Source organism: Malania oleifera, chromosome 12 (genome assembly GCF_029873635.1).
Source record: "Malania oleifera isolate guangnan ecotype guangnan chromosome 12, ASM2987363v1, whole genome shotgun sequence".
Classification (NCBI taxonomy): Eukaryota; Viridiplantae; Streptophyta; class Magnoliopsida; order Santalales; family Ximeniaceae; genus Malania; species Malania oleifera.
The window spans coordinates 70,563,485-70,575,025 of record NC_080428.1 but is presented as its reverse complement, the minus strand read 5'-3'; the positions used below and the strand labels follow the sequence as shown (position 1 = coordinate 70,575,025).

General features: G+C 38.9%; 1 long non-coding RNA gene across 1 annotated transcript; it reads left to right on the top strand.

Annotated features, from left to right (window-relative positions):
* The first annotated feature begins 336 nt into the window (after positions 1–336).
* On the top strand, positions 337–10,532 carry LOC131145027 (uncharacterized). The gene is made up of 2 exons (XR_009133945.1): positions 337–1,110; positions 9,889–10,532. It is a non-coding gene; the product is annotated as an uncharacterized LOC131145027 (long non-coding RNA).
* Positions 10,533–11,541: the final 1,009 nt, after the last annotated feature.

Here is an 11,541-nt window from a genome sequence, read left to right as displayed (position 1 = left end):
TATAAATGAAAACAATTAACAAGCATATGCATTATTTATTATTCAAAAATGTAAATTAAAAATAAACTAATACCGAATAAATACTTGGGGATTTCTCCTTCATGAATAAACAATATTTTTATAAAAAAGTAAAATAAAATTTTTGAGGGCTTCAATTTTTGGAATGTGATATTTATCTTGTGAAAATTTTTTAACTAATTGGCATAACAAGATTCATAAGAGTGTGAATTCTTATTCTTTTACCTCAAAAGAAAAATAAGGGTTGGATTCGTGAAAAAGAAATTGGAATTAGGAGTTTTAGAGAATAAGATCCTCCATATGGGTCTCTAAATTCATGTCTAAATATTCTCAATAATTGTAACTTAAAAAGATTTCATGGGAATGAAATTTTAAAACTTAATTCAAAATATGGTACCTATATTAATTAGGGATTTAACTAAACAACATGGGATATTTTACCCAGCGCACTCTCGGAAAGGATGTCACAGAGGAAACGCAGCCTAAGAATTCACCCTGACTGCGATCACAGCTCACAAGGTGCCATGAAACCCGTACTGCGAGCACAGCTGGGCGGCAGCAAATGATTCTCTGGACTTCCTTGGTAATCGAAATTTCATTGGTGACGACGACATGGACAAAAATTCCAAACACCGTACAGAGCCCCCCCCCATCCTTTTACCGACATTGACGACGATGTCTACTGTTATTTTGAGATTAGAAAGTGAAACCATTTTCACGACGTTGGCGATCAGTTGATCACGCATCCGGGAATCAGGATAGCATGTCACGTGTTTGATGAGAGTCCTGAATGACAGTCTGTTTCGTCATCCTGAAGAATTTCTTATGGGAATCTCACTGCAACTGCTTATTCTGATGCTTTCCACCATTCTCTCTCTCTCTCTCTCTCTCTCTCTCTCTCTAATAATTCTTCGTTTATTTTTTTGGGTAAGTTTTGGTTTTTTAATGAGCAGTAAACTGTTAGGTGATGCGAGCATTGGTGGGTCTAGAAGAAGGGATTTAAATCTTTAATAGCAGCAGTTGTGAACGAATCAAGGAGCTCGCATTTTCGGAAGAGTTCCCAAAACATGAATAGAAGGCTGTGACTGGAGTGTAAGTCTTCTGTCCCACCCTAAATATGCGCTACATAAAGCAATGGAGAATGATTTCCATGCCTGTTAAAACTGTGCCCATTTTCTTTAGTATGCAAACTGGCAATTGTGTTAAAGTCAAGGTAAGTAGGTGACAAGATGCCCATCTTTCTGGTCAATTCGGCGGTTTCTTTCAGTTTTATTTTATATATTGCTGCATGTTGTTTGAATTTTTGGGCTTTCATTTGATGAGAATCTTATTGTCGAAGCTTTGATCCCCATTTTCAGGTATAAGTTCAATACTTAGAATGGGGCTTTTGAATATGGACACCGACCAGAATTTGTTGTGTTAGACAACATTTTGAATTTCATAAAGTGATGCCATCATGATTTTTGTTAGTTATGGATTCCCAAAATTTTTTTATAGGACCCAGTGGTGTTTTTTTTAATGTATTTATATAAAATAAGCTCCTTCTAAAGAGAAAGGAAGCCGGAGGTTATGTGCGAGATAAGGGAACTCGCGCCACCCCTTGAAGTACACGATACCTTATCAAGTAGGGATACCTGACAAGATGGGGGGCAAGAGAAAAGCGTAGAATTCATAACATGAGGGAGAGTAAGGGAGATGAAAGGATATAAATTAGAAGAGGAGAAGATGGAGGGAGATGAATAGAAAGAGACAGTGGTATAGAGATTTGGAGAGAAATTCGGAGAGAAAGAAGAAGAGATTAGAAGAAACTATGGGCCTTCTCAATTGTGGAAAACTATTTTCAATTACCCAAAGAATTATAAAAATCTAGTTATATATATATATATTTTCAGCTTTCCAAGATTTGTGGTAGAAAGGTAGGAAAAAATGTGTGGAAAAAAATTCAAAATTTTAAATTTCCAAATATTGTGGAAAGACGCTTTCTTTTTGTAAGAATTAATTAGATAAAATGTTGCAGAATAGAAAATGTTTCAAGACATGTTACAGTGTCGTTTTCCTTAAAACGTTATTTGCCTCTACTAGATTGATGTATATTGAGTCACCAAATACGTTTTTAAGATACAATGAAGTACAGAATATTATTTGATATCAGTTTGCATTTTACACAAACGAAAACTGATCACAAACACCCTTAAAAAAATTTGAAATAGATTTATGAAATTCTATTTTTGCAGAAAACATAACTCAGATATGAAAAAGATATAAATTGTGAAAACTTTAGATGAGAAAGAGAAGGAGAGAATGATGAGTTTTTCTGTATATTTTGTAGTGTTAATTCTGTCTTTAAATAGACAAAATTATGTTTTTTCCCAAAAGTTACAAAAGTATGAATAGTCACAACTGTTCAAAGTGTTGTGCGTCGACCTAGTTGTACCTCCAAAATTACCTGGTCGCACCCTGGTTGACACACTTTGGAAGATTTCTGTGTACGGTTGATACTACAGTCGACCAGGTCATACTTCCAAGATTTCTTGGCCGCGCCCTGGTCGAACCATTCTGTGAACCTGCTGTTATTTAGTACTTTGGAATCTTGTAACTCGACCTAGTCGCCCTTTGTGTCTCCTTGGTCGCACGACATGATCTTATAAAAAATTTAAGATTAATTTTACGCCATCCGATCATGATCAATGATCACAATCTTGCAACGATGCAAATGTGCTAAGTGTTAAGTGTTAAGTACTATTATGCCATCTAAATATACCACTAGCGCCCTACAGTCCACATGTCACGAGCTAAGCTTGTTCAGGGCATTATGCTTGCCTGTGACCGCTTATCTCGTGTGCTTAGGATGGGTTTCCATATGTAAATACTAGTGTAGGGTTATTTTATGCTAGTAGAGTCTTTGTAAGCCAAATAAGGCAGTATGACTCCTCGGTCACTTTGATGTTTCCTAGTGTCAGGATGATAATTACATAAAAACCTCTTTAGGGGAGGATGAGTGTTCATTAGTCATTGTAAAACTCACTAGCAATTGTCAACGTGCTTAGCCTACTTGCCTCTCTCGCTAAGTACAACATGTCAACGGAGGATTTGTTAATGAATTACGTTTGCTTCAATGTTTACTACTTGGTTGCCACGACTTTCATGAATTGATTACTATTTCCGCTGCTATCTGAATGAATGTGAATGAAAGTGCTTCATGGATGAATGTTGGTAAATGATAGGCTGGCTAATTAAGTAAGAGTGCTTTAGCTAGCGCCGCACGGCCCTTCACAACAGTGTGAAAATAGTCAGACCGTGACATTTGGTATCAAAGCCAAGTCGGTGACACTTGGTGAGAGCCCAAGGATGAGTTGCTAAGTGAATTCGATTGCCTTTGTTGTTGGATTTGGGAAGCTTTGGTAAGTGACCATGGCACCAAACATGGCTGAGAGGATCAGCGTGCTGGAAGCATAGGTTGAGACAACAACCAACACTATGGCCACGGAGGTGGCCCAGATGAGAGAACTTGTTGATGAGGTGATGGGATCACAAAAACATCAAATAGGTTTGCTAGGCGACTTGTCAGAGGACTTTCGCCACACAGTGGAAGCTTTGCAGGCCCTGATGGCAGATATGGATGCAAAGTTGAATGTGATGGTTCTTGCTATGAGGAACTCCAACACTTCGGGAGTTAGCAAGACCAAGGTGCCAGAACCCATGACGTATGGGGGTGCCCGAGATGCCAAGGAGTTAGAGAACTTCTTGTTTGATGTGGAGCAGTACTTTCACATTGTGAGGATGACTTCAGAACAGGCAAAGGTGGATACTGCGACCATGTACTTAGTTGGTGATGCCAAACTGTGGTGGCGTACCAAGTACAGAGAAATTGAAAATGGAAGCTGTGTAATTGATAGTTGGGCAGACTTGAAGAGAGAGCTCAGGGCCCAATTCTTTCCTGAAAATGTTGAGTATAATGCAAGGAGAAAACTGAGAGATCTCAAGCATACGGGGTCAGTCAGCGAATATGTGAAATAATTTTCTGCTTTAATGTTGGATATTCGGGATATGTCGGAGAAGGACAAGTTGTTCTATTTTCTTGAGGGGATGAAACCGTGGGCAAGAACTGAACTTCATAGGCAAAGGGTTCAAGACTTGTCAACTGCACAAGCGGCTGTAGAACGCTTGACTGACTACGCCAGTGATGATACCGCTTCGTCCAAACGGTTTGGCGGAGAGGGAAACAGTGGAAAGTCTTTCAAGAGTGGCAAACCCAAGAGTGGGGGAGCCGACTCTAAATCATCAATCTCACAGGAAGTTTCGTCGTCTCAAGGGTTCAACACATCCAATGGAAAGGGGAAGAGTAAACTTGAGTGTTTCTTGTGTCGAGGTCCTCATAGAGTTTTTGAGTGTCCTCACAAAGCATCACTTGATGCTTTACAGGCTTCCATTGCAGAACAGGTAGTGGAAGACGATGGGAAAGAGGATGATGCCCCAAGGGTGGGTTCAGTGCGGTTGGTGAACGCATCGGAAAAGAAGGCAAAAACACCGAAAGTTACACGAGCAAAAGGGTTAATGTTTGTAGACTTGAAGATAAATGGGAAGAGTACTCGCGCTATGGTGAATATGGGGGCTACTCATAATTTTGTTTCACAGTTGGAAGCATGGAGACTCAACTTATCCTTAGAGAAGGATACAGGACGCATGAAAGTAGTTAACTTTGTAGCCTAGCCTACTCTGGGAGTAGCCAAGCAAGTGGCTATAAAGCTTGGACAGTGGGAAGGTCACGCGAATTTCACAGCAGTGCCATTGGATGACTATCCAGTCATTCTAGGAATGGAGTTCCTAATGGGGACGAGGGCAGTGCTGATGCCTTCGGCTGGTTCCCTATGTCTGATGGGAGATCACTCATGCATGGTGCAAGTCGTTGCAACGAAAGGAGACGACGGGAAGTCCCTTTCAGCCATACAACTCATTTAAGGATTGGGTAAGGGTGAGTAGACACGTCTAGCCACGATGGTGGTAGACAAAGAAGTAGGCCAAGAGCTGGAGCCTACGACCATCCAAGCGGTGTTGGATGAGTATGAGGAGGTGTCGCCAGATAAGCTGCCTCACAATTTGCCTTCACGACGGACTGTGGAGGATGAGATCGAGTTGTTATCAGGAGTGAAACCACCTGCTAAAGGGCCATGTCGGATTGCACCTCGAGAGATAGTAAAGTTGGGGAAACAGCTTGATGAATTGGAAGCGGGATGTGTTCGCCCTTCCAAAACACCGTTGGGAGCATCGGTGTTGTTTCAAAGGAAACATGAAGAGCATCTACAGAAGGTGTTCGACAGGCTAAGGGGAAATAGTCTAGATGTGAAGAAGGAGAATTTCTCTTTCGCTTGGCGGAGCAACAAATTCCTTGGTCAAGTGGTTGAACAAGGTCGTATCCGGAGGGGTATGGAGAAGGTAAGGATGATTCAAGAACGGAAGATCCCCACGACAGTGAAGGAGTTGCGTTCGTTTCTTGGCCTTACTAGATACTGCAGGAAGTTCGTTGAGGGGTATTTGCGGAGAATGACTTCAATGACGGGACTACTGGGGAGGTATTATTGGCCGCACATGCAGGATGATGTGGTTGATTATACCAAAACTTGTCTCACTTGCCAACAAGACAAGGGGGAGCAGAAGAAGTATGGTACTTTCATGGCCGCACCAAAGTACTGTTCGGCAGAGGAGACGACACAATTGTTCCTTGTGACTGTTGTGAAACATTGGGGTTTCCCCAAGTTATTATTTGTGACCAAGATTTAATGTTCACTGACAACTTCTTAACAGAGTTTTTTAGGATATTCAGGTCACACCTTGACATCTCTTTGAGTTACAATCGACAGACAGATAGATAGATGAAGAGATTCAGAGAGCTGCTAGATGAGTACTTGTGCCATTTTGTCAACGACAACCAAAAGAATGGCGTGCAACTACTTTATGTGGCTCCGTTTTGTGGCAACGCCCAAAGGCGTCCAACAACCAACAAGGGCCCTTTTGAGCTTGTTACAGGCTAGTTGCCATTGTTACGTCACACAGTGGGCGAGCCATACAGACGAAAGAGTCCCAGGGCGTACATCTTCACCAGTGAAGGAAGAAAGAATGCAGAGTTTGCCCAAGCCTATTTGGAGAAAGCTTTTGAGCAGACGAATAAATGGGCAGATCAGGAGAGAAGACCACAGTTTCTTGTTGACTGCCTCAAGCCATTCAACGCCAACACCAACGACTTGAGCAGAAGTCAGTCAAACAGCGTAGAGTTGAAGACAGTGCAACTTGACAGATATGAAGTTGAAGAGATCCTTGCAGATAGAAAGTTCATATCCTCAAGGAAGAAGCGGCAGAAGTTCCTAGTGAAGTGGAAATGCCTTGTTGACAAAGAAATCAGTTGGATTTCTGCGGAAGATATTCAACCGATCGTGGACAAATTTGAAATGTACCTACCGCCAAAAGTCTACGAGGACGTCGACCGCATAAGTGGGGGAGAATGTCACGAGCTAAGCTTGTTCAGGGCATTATGCTTGCCTGTGACCGCTTATCTCGTGTGCTTAGGATGAGTTTCCATCATGTAAATACTAGTGTAAGGTTATTTTCTGCTAGTAGAGTCTTTGTAAGCCAAATAAGGCAGTATGACTCCTCGGTCACTTTGATGTTTCCTAGTATCAGGATGATAATTACATAAAAACCTCTTTAGGGGAGGGTGAGTGTTCATCAGTCATTGTAAAACTCACTAGTAATTGTCAACGTGCTTAGCCTACTTGCCTCCCTCGTTAAGTACAACATGTCAACGGAGGATTTGTTAATGAATTACGTTTGCTTCAATGTTTACTGCTTGGTTGCGACGGATTTCATGAATTGATTACTATTTCCGCTGCTATCTGAATGAATGTGAATGAAAGTGTTTCGTGCATAAATGTTGGTAAACGATAGGTTGGCTAGTTAAGTAAGAGTGCTTTAGCTAGCGCTGCACGACCCTTCACAACGGTGTGAAAATAGTCGGACTGTGACATCCACGCCACGCGCGCATGTGTGTGCAGACAGTGACTGTCCTAAGGTACATACTAGCACTATCTTTTAACTAATTTTAAAAGAATATTCCACCTTATCATTTATTAGTGACTTTTCTTTTTTCACTCTTTCCAATGTGGGACAAGCCCACAACATTAAATATATTTTAGAAAATATTTCAACACTTTTTAATGTTCCAAAAAATATACCAAAAATCATAAATCTAGAAAACAAGTAGTGCTTGCCTTACTTTTTGGTACAAATTTAGAAAATTGGAAAACAAGGCAGTATTTTTATAGCTATTTGAAAAATTGGAAATGGAAAAGAAACTTTTTTCCAGAAGTGAATAGTATCAAATCATTTTATTCTTCTTCAGTTTTTTTTTTTTTTTTAAATACTAATGTTGCAAAAATGAAAAAGAAGATGTTTTTTTTTCCCTAGTTCTTCAAAAAAAAGACAAAAAGGAATGGAAAATGAAAACTATTTTCATAACTAACAGGTCCTCCATTATGATAGCATACTTGTATCTTTGATCTTGAGGAAGATGCCTTACAAATGAAACTCCTGTCTCCTATTCATTCCCAGTTGAAAGAAGTCTGTCTTGAGATCTTAAAGTGACATAGAAAAGGGGGTACCAAATTATCTATCACAAGCTTGATGATATGCATTGTGCAAGAGAAATACTTAAGAGACTGTAATCTGAGATTCTGAAGTCTCAGAATCATTAAAATGACCGCCAGTGATCTGCAAAAAGTTACTCTTTCTCAACTTTCATTTTCGTTGTGAAAGTTTAGATGTTCAATCCATTCCCATAAGGGCCATAACCAGTTTACACAACCACTCACCAGCCCATTTTATAACACTCTACTGCAAAAGATGTCATTGAGTGGTTGTGCAAGGTGAATGTGAGATTGAGTTGTGCATATAGCATTGCTCATTTTGGTTCGACGAACAGAGAATTCAAACCTAGTGTTTGAGACTGTAGCAAATTGTAAAGTTCTCATGAGATAACCGACTTGTTTGAAATTAGCCTCCACACTTTTTCATCATCGTGGAGGATGGTCAGTGTGGCAGGATTTTTTAAATTTGCATGAGGATGGGTAGTTCTAGAGAAAATATAAATCAGATCAACTCAATGCAAAGTAACGTTATACCCCAACTTCTTGTGGTTGATAAGGGAGAGCACTCTTTGCCATGCTGCTTTATAGGGTTGAGTTCACAAAGTGCACCAAGATCAAGTAGCTTGTAGGCCAGCTTCACTCATTTACTCGTCTACTTCTATGTTCAAACCTATACAAATTTACAATAGGAGAATGATCTTTAAGTTTCGTAAATAATTTTCTGTTTTCTGGAACGGACACTGTAGTTGCTTTTATAATTTTCTTGGACTAACTTATGTGTGCATGAATTTAACAATAATACAAATCTGGAACCATTGTAATACCCACTACGTTTTTGAGTAGTGCTTGTACAACCTCCTGGCTATATGTGCTAGTCAGGATGGCCAAAACAAGCTATACTGGTAAAGAATATGCAAGGTGAAAATCATTAAAAACACAGTTTAAGTTTTGCGTTTAATTTGCAGATATTGTGACGTCTTTTGTAGTTGCTGAACAAACATGTTCTGTCACTCTTTGATGGTAAGCTTCAATCCCTTGATTTCACAGTGGACCCTAGTGTATGACAATATGAACTTGGAGTATAAACTACATCATGAGGACTGAAGGCTAGAACAACTGTTGCTATTGTTGTTGTTGTAGTTGATAACTTGATATTATTATTATTATTGTTAATTGTTTTAGTGATTGATAACTGAGGGTGCAGATGTAAATTAGCCTGTTACTTGGGGGCATTGTCCCCTTTATTCCTCCAAACTCCAGGGGCAAGAATTAGAACCCAAACTGACGATACTTATTCTCCAGCACTTGCTAGTGGGGTGACCACGGCTATTATTTCAGAGAAAATTGTTGTTATGGTTGTTTGTAAATTTTAATAATTTCTTCCTTTGTCATTATAATTTCAGCCATTTAAAAGTGTGATAAAGAGAAGCAAAAAAGTTCCCTAGGACGCTAAAATTTTTCCTTGTGAAGTGATAACAAAAGGAGATCTCAAAGTATGTTAACATGTGATTTGAGGATTCTTTTTCTCAGTTCTTTATCTGTTGCACTATATTTGTTCTGTTCTGTTTTGATTTTGTCTCTGTTTTTGTTTTTGATTTTGTTTTGTTTTGTTTTTTTAAATTTTTTATGTGGCATTGTCCATATTGGTGCATATTGACTTGAAGGTATAACAGTGCTAATGTTACATTTGATGGAAAAGCAAAGTACAGTTATCCTCTCATTGGATGATTCTGCTCAGTGAGATTCCCCATTAAGGCATGGCTCATCCACAGGGTTAAAACTGTTTGCAATTGAATTATGAATTTATAATGCTTTTTGGTGAAAGGATGCGTGCTGTCCTCTGGGGTCACTGTTATTGGGAATAAACAAAAAACCGTAGATGTGAAGCCCCTCAATAGATGGTGAAGAAGGCTTCCTAGTGTTGTTTGTATACATCTTATGTGATGCACCATCAATAGATGGTTCGTTAGACTAGGATTTTGATCGCACTTTTATCATTTTTGTGGAATCTATCAATCTCACTCCACAGAATCCTGATTTACCCTCCGTTTTGGTACGAAAAGCAAGCTCTTTTTGGTAATGTGCATCAGCAATTTAGTGTGGTTTTCTTCTAGCAACTTTTTCCCTATAGGTAGCTATCTGGAGTCATAACATTTGCTTTGTCTGCCATATGGAGTGCCAGAAGTCTTGATTCTTTGTGTCAAACTGACCTTACATTTTCCTTCTCCCTCAGGAAATACATTTGCAGCACCTACCTGTCATATTCGTGAACAAGTGGGGTCTTCAGAGGACCAAGCAGGTTGCACATTTTGTGTGGCATGTGTAAGATTCATGGGATGAAAAATACCTTTCATGATAACTGCTGGCTGCCAGCGACGGTTTATGGGTGGGAACAATAAAATTCTAGTGTCGTGGAGGCATCTAATCTTCCAAGATGCAATGATTGTGCCACTGCATTCTGTTCTCAACTCCTTGTCTCCAACATGATGAACAAAGCAACTGAGCTTCAAAGCCAGTCGGCTTTGAACATATGCTTCTATCCATCGCATTTCCTGCCATTGGCACTTAACAGCACGATGACATTGTTTTTGATTAGGAGATAGGCATTAATGCTTGGGAATTACTTTCCATGTGTCAATGCCACTTGATTTTCAATATATGGCACTTCCAAGAGCATAAAAAGAATTTCTGGAAGAGCATGAACAAAAAAATGTTTGCTTAGAAAATATAAGGATAATTTTGCTGCACCTCTTGTAAACCAAATGCGATTCACTGCTATATTCTTTCTTCTATTCTTCATCTTTCATTCTGTTTGACGGGCCCTTGCCCAGTGCACTGATTCATAGTTAATAAATTCTTTTCAGTCCTTTGAACTAATTTGTAGCTAGTGCTGTGACTTAGCCATTCAATTTTTTGGTTCCCTCATTTTACTTGTCTTCAAGTTCATCCCTTGAAATAACATATTGTGCATCACTCCAGCTTGTCTCATTTCATCTAGTTATTCAGTCGTATTGTCATTAATATTTTGGTTCCTGCTACCTGAGAACCAGAATGCTGTTGAGTTTGCTTGGGGTTTTCTTTGAATATTTTTTAAGATTGTGATCATGGGCATTCCCTTATGTTCTCATAAGCGTTTGTAGTCCCATAAAATTTCAATTTCTTTGGGATTTTGATTTTATATTCTGATATATAATATTTTACGATAGAAAAATAATACCATCAAATGACCATATAAAAGTTAGTGTTGTTTCAACCATCACTAGGAATAGACAACCTTAGGGTGAAATTTGAAAACAACTAAGTTTAGTTTTTTTTATAGAAATAGATCCCTCAAACATATTATATACACTTACGAAGATTGGTTCTTGGTACAAGAAAGGAAACAACAAACAAGATGAGAATATATTCAATTCAATTATTCTAGAATAGAAACTTATTTTAGAAACGAGTGTGAATTAGAAAAGAAATGGTCATACACAACTGGGGTAGCTACCAATCTAATGTGTAGCATAGACTAAATAGGTACAGTGGATGTAGATGCCAGATTTTGCGAGGTTCCGAGAAAGCTTCGAACCCTCCCCTATTAAAGGCTTGGAAAGGTTACATATTGAGTTGAGTGGAGTGATTCGCGCGCTCATTTGGAGACTCTTGCCTTAGGGGAGCTAACGTTACTACATTCCTATTTAATCGTAGAATGTAAAGCTAGTAGATGGCTTTTGCAAGTGTGTTATATAAAGGCTCAAATCTCAACCCACAAACCATGTAATATATATTATTTATAATTATCAATATATTTAAAATGGTAGCAGAAAAGAAAACATATAGAATTGAAGAAAATATGTAAACAATGTAGAATAATAAATTATAAAAATGCTCTAGAATAGAA